Source organism: Cyanistes caeruleus, chromosome 5 (genome assembly GCF_971803275.1).
Source record: "Cyanistes caeruleus chromosome 5, bCyaCae1.hap1.1, whole genome shotgun sequence".
NCBI classification, from domain to species: Eukaryota; Metazoa; Chordata; class Aves; order Passeriformes; family Paridae; genus Cyanistes; species Cyanistes caeruleus.
Genome location: NC_141705.1, coordinates 40,167,949 through 40,174,002, shown reverse-complemented (window position 1 = coordinate 40,174,002; position 6,054 = coordinate 40,167,949).

Below are 6,054 nucleotides of genomic sequence, written 5' to 3'. Positions count from 1 at the left end.
AAAGTGCTGGGTTAAAGCAAATAGATTAGGATACCTGCAAGATCTCCTCACGAAATGGCTTTTAAAGACAAACTTAATTCTAAAGCAGTTTAAATTATAGCAATGGAATTGCATTAAAGATTGATTTATTATAGTTTAAATTCTAGCTGCCAGCCACAGGATGGAAGAGCTACTTTTCACTGAAAAAGCAAGAATTTGGTTTTATATTTTAGCTAAATGATGTAATAAGAATGACCTAATAACTACAGACTGAGAAAATGATATATGTTGGCTATGACCCAGCCAGGTTATTCTCTGTTAACTGAATTAAACCCTGTGTTAAAAGAGATCCCTTTTCAGTTGCTTTTACATTATAGAAGTATTCTGAGCATTCTATAAATGCCCATTCATTACATTTACTGTCAATTTTTCCATGCGAATAATTTACAGCAAATGATCTTCAAAAAATCAATACCAGACTCCTGAATTTACAGAGCTATTGGATATGCAGGAGCAAAGCTTTTGTATTAACAAGAAATAGATCTAACTTTTCACCTGTACTGTAGAAAAGAAACCCCAAAGATAAGAAATCTTTCTGAGTAAGTAATTGCAAGTTCTTACCAGATATTTACTAAAATTCAGTGTGCTATCCTAGCACTAGCATTGATGTCCTTAAGAGGACAGTGAGGTGTGGCGTGTAGGTGTTCTCAGGGTCCTTTGTTACATTCTTATGATGTTTCCTAGTGGGAACACAGTTAAAAATGCATGGACAAAATGGGGAAATACAATGCTTCTTTTCCATAACAATATGTATAATGCTGCCTTAATGTAGAAATAAGCACTTACAGCCATGGCCTGGAATGCAGGAGAGTTGTGTGTTGCAACTCTCTTGCTTACAGGGAGTCACTCAGATACACTGCAACAGTTTGTAATAATTTAAACAAAAAAAGTTGATTATATAACTTCTTTTATCTGTGTTTTATGTTTAAATAACACCTTTGATTAAGTAGTCCCTTTTCTCTTCCCAGTGATTGAAGCATTCCTGGTATTATTGGCTCCAGTTACTGTTGATGTTACCTCAATGATTTTGTGCACGAGACCTCTGATGCCTTCACTGCTCAGTGGTCACCAAGGCATGAGATTTTTGCTCTATGTCAACTAGCAGTTTCTGGCCCCAGGCAGGAGATATAGCACCAACCAAGGAAGTCCCACAGTAGGAAGTCCCACATCAAGGACAAGCTTGTAACAGGGATGTCTCTGTCAGACAGAAATCTCCAACACTAGCAAAGGAGGCCCTCTGTCCTCCATCCTCCTCACAATGCATGGCCTGTGGCGTGACACACCCATCAGCTTTGTGACACTTTTCAGAAACTGCCTCTACTGCCCATCCATATCCATTTATATACCTTAAATTAAGCACAGACACATTTACACACACACACAAGTGATTGTCAGGTCTGAGAAGCATTGCAGGAAATCAGGTACTAGATAGGTGAAATTCAGCCAAGTCTCCACAACTTGTCCTCAGAGCCAGAGGCCCCCAGCCTTGTGTAGTCTACCAGCTTTTTCTTTGTCACATAATTCATGTTGTCATTAGTGCCTGCTGGCACTTGTGTAAAAAAATATTTTTTCATCCTTATGCTTTAATTCTTGCAGAAAATGCTTCCCTGAGGAAGACCTTTCAGTTTAGAGAATGGCACCCAGCTCTCATACAGCACTTACAAGCGAGCCCTTCAACACTGGCGTGCCAAAAACAGCATTGTGCTGCTAAGCTCAATTCACTGCATTTGCCAAGGGACAGAGGCCAGGCCAGGGAGAATTTTATACACCCTCAAACACACACAGTTTGTGCCATATTACTGTACCATATGATATACTGAATATGGTAAACAACACCTTAATTAAAGCCTTTCTTTAGTACTTAGAATACCTATAAAAAGAGGAGAATTGTTAATCTGCTATTTTGAGTCTGTTGTGCCAGCCTTAATGATTTGTTTTATAAATATGTGTTCATCCACGCATGCACTACTGTTTAAACATATATTAAAGAAAAGGAAAAAAAAAATTTCAAGTGACTCACAGCCATAAAGATGAATACTAATTTAGTTTGTTTAGTGACAGGGATATTAACCCTAGCACCCTCTTCCTCCAAGCTCTTTGTTTCTACATTGTGTTTGAGGGCTTTTTCATTTAGAATATAAGTTCCTGCAGAAATTAACTGTGACATCTTGCATATTATTAGAATAAAAGTGTGGATTTTTTCATCCTTGCTTCTACCTTGAGACAATAACAACGTAAAACTTCAATTTAAGATTTAGTCTGAGAAGGGCCCAGATATCTCACTGCTTGGAAGGCTGTGAGATATTTTGTAACATGGGGCCTCCAACATCATGTTGGATGTTTTAAAGGATAAAATTTGTTCTGCTCATCATTTCAGAAGCTACACCAATATGACATCTAAGAAGTAGCTGAATAGCTGCCAGTATTTATGAAATCATAATTAATCTGTAACAAGTCATTCAGACACTGCTATACCTAATATCTTGCACTGGCCAACTAATTTCTAATCATTAACTGAAATTTGCTGCCAGAGGCAATAGTTCCCAGCTGTGTAATTGATTCCCAGGAATCAGATGCAGACAAAAGTAACTCTGTGTTAAAAAAATCACTTTGGCCATTATCATATAGCTAATATGTTGATTTTATTTATATGTCTAATTCTCATCAAAAATTTAATGAAGCTGAGGTGTACCACTTATTAGGATTGTACAAATGTTACATCAATAGTAGCACACACAGGAAATCACTTCTACTTCCATAGTGTACCTTCACAAACTTTCCTGGGAACTTTAAAAACAAAGAAAATTAAATACAGGAGAAATGTTTATCTAGTACTCCTTCTCTACCTGTTACATACCAAGCAGAATAAGAATTTTGTGTATCATCTGTAGTTAAATAGTTTATTTTTTTTTGTATGTGAATGAGCTCATTCTTAGAAAAACAGCTTTTTCTTTCAAGCCTGAAGCATGAAGGAGCATGTTATGCAAGCATGCAATGAAATATCTTTATCATCTAAGGCTATTCATGTTAGAACAAATAAAATATTGCTGTTGTCTTCAGTGAAAACTCAGCTGACCCTTTGCTAGCTTAGCATCTATTATGCAGCTCCCAATTATGTTTCTGTAGACTTGATTAGGCTTTTTATTTCAAATAATAGGGATAAAAAACTTAGCTTTCACATGTGAAAATCCTTCATTAATCAACTTTGTTTTTTAATAATTCGTTTGCTACTTACATAAGCATTTACAGGCTAAAAAGCAATGTTTTGGTTGATGGTGTTATTTCACCCTTTGTGGAGAACCATTCCCCTGAGTCATGCAGTATTAATTCTGATACGCGTGAATGCAACAATATAAAAAATGATGTAACAAGAAAAATAATTAGTACTTTATGCCCCATTTGAATTGTCAGGGTGTAAAAATTTAACCAGGGAATGGAAAAAAACCCAAAACATTAATGAGGCAATTGTAACAAGCAACAGAGAGCTAAAGTCAGTTTTTATTTATGTATCAGTTTCCATTACTCAAGCAGTACTAGAAAAGAGAGATTTGTCAGTGTAAATGAATTAATTAAAATACATATAAAGCTATTTTTAATAGAGAAAAATATATGTATTTAATAAGATTGGAAAAAGTAGATGATATGTGTATACTAGGATACATAAGGCTGATTTGTCCAGAAGAAATTGATGGAAGTGAAGATGAGTGTCCAGTACAGTATAATACATGTGATTAACCTTTAGACATAAGAGACTGGAAAGAAACAGTCACCACAGTATTTAAGAAATTTAAAGGAAACATTTGAAAACAACTAAATGACAATAGTCTGTCAAATCATTTTTGGGTGTAAAACAAATGTACTTAAGCCTGGGTGTGAATATATTAGCAGAAAGGAAAAAAAAACACTTATGTGCATTGAATTAGGATTATTATTATAAATATTAACTAAACCAAGACCCAGGTTCAGAAAAGTATAATCCTTGTACAATAGAAAAGAAGGGGGTCTTGATGGGAAGATATTGGATGCTTTGGGAGAATATTGGTTCAGGTTGACAGATAAATAGTTACTTCCAGAAGTGCTAAGAAATGTGGAAGATGAAATCTAAAATGGCAAATATTTCTACTCCTCTTCTCTCCTCCCTTACATAATATCCTCTACACTATTTTCATCCATTTCACTAACATTAGCAGATGGATAAGTGTTAATATTTTCTCACTGGGAGCTCTGATCCCTGAAATGTGGAGGGACACCACCAGCCAGCAGGTGAGGGAAGTGATTCTGCACCTCTGCTCTGCTCTGGTGAGACTTCACATGGGTTGCTGCATCTAGCTCTGTCGCATCCAGTGCATGGACCTGCCTGATAGAGTGAGAACAGAGCAGGGCCACAGAAACAGTCAGAGGGCTGGAACACTTCTATGAGAAAAGGCTGAGAGCTGGAGTTGCTCAGCCTGGAGAAAACTCTGGGGTGACATCATAGCAGCCTTCCAGTATTTAAATGGGGCTTATAGAAAGATGGAGACAGATTTTTTAGCAGGGCCTCCAGGAACAGGACAAGGGGTTATAGTTTTAAAATAAAGGAGGGTAGCCTCAGACTAGATATAATGAAAAAATGTTTTACAATGAGGGTGCTGAAGCACTGGCAGAGGTTGCTTAGAGAAATTGTAGATGCCCCATCCCTAGGAACTTTTAAAGTCTGTTTAAATGGGGCCTTAAGCAACCAGATCTAGTTGGAAATATCCCATGTCATTTCAGAGAATTTGTTCTAGATGACCTTTAAAGGTCCCTTCCATTCCAAACCATTCTATGATTTCATGACAATAAATTCTATGATTTTATGACTGGAAAGTGAGCAATAATGTTTTATTCCAGTCCAAGCAACTGTTCTTAATATTCTGGCTATGACTGGTATTATATACATAGGCATAATAATTTTAACAGCCAAAACCCTCTTATTATTTTTTTTATTGACTACACTGTCTTTATGTGTTGTTTTTTTTTTTAGTGAATAATAACTTTCTTATCTTGGTTTTTTTTTTTTAATCTATTTTTACTTTATTTTCTTCTCTATCTTGTTTACAAGGACAGGGATACTCTGATTATATCTGAACAATAACTGTAGTTAATGGTTGTATCTTTAAGAAGAAACCTGAATTAAATATTGTCTAATTTCAAAGCTATTTATATTTTTGTGATGTTTATAAGTGAAAAAAAATGGCATGCTACATCCTGGGTCAGGTAAAGTTTTCATGCAATCACATTTTCTAACATTATATTTTATTTGTAAATGAAAGACGTTTTGCACAATGCGTACTCTTTCTGAGTGATTTCAGCTAAAGAAAAATAGTTACAGTGTTGATACAACTCCACTGAAGCATGCAATGATTTGAGACATTTGAAGGTACAACAGGGAGACTGCATTTAAATTCACTTGAAGTACAGTCCAATGTAGCCTTCAGGCTGATGAATATGGACAGTATATAGGCCACAGGACACAGTAAATTTGCATTGTTTAACTGCCTTCTGAATCCTGACCATTCATTCATTACTGAGTTGCAAAAGACCTGTTTGTATTAAACTATTAAGAGAAATTATACAAAACCTCAACAACCAGGAGATTATGTTGACATCCTCTTCATTGTGTCACTGCCTTTAAATACAGTCTGATCGATATTTTATTTACACTGGCAATGATGCGTTCATTCCAGCTTGACTTTGTATTGCTGATACATTTTCATATTGTATTGAAATTACCTTTTTGGAAGCTGGATAAGTAGATGCAATCACCACTGCTGAACTGTAGGGGGAATGACTACAGTTTGCAGTACTCCAAAAAATGTGCATTTCTAAAATTCATGGGGGGCTATATTTGACAGGAAGATTGAAGCAATGACTGCTCATGTATGTTCTACTGCCTTGTTTAGGTTCTCAATTGAAAACAATAAATATATTTGGCCTTTTAGGGAACAGGAAGCAGCCAAGAATACATAAGCAGGTAAATGTAAGAAGTGCTCCTTT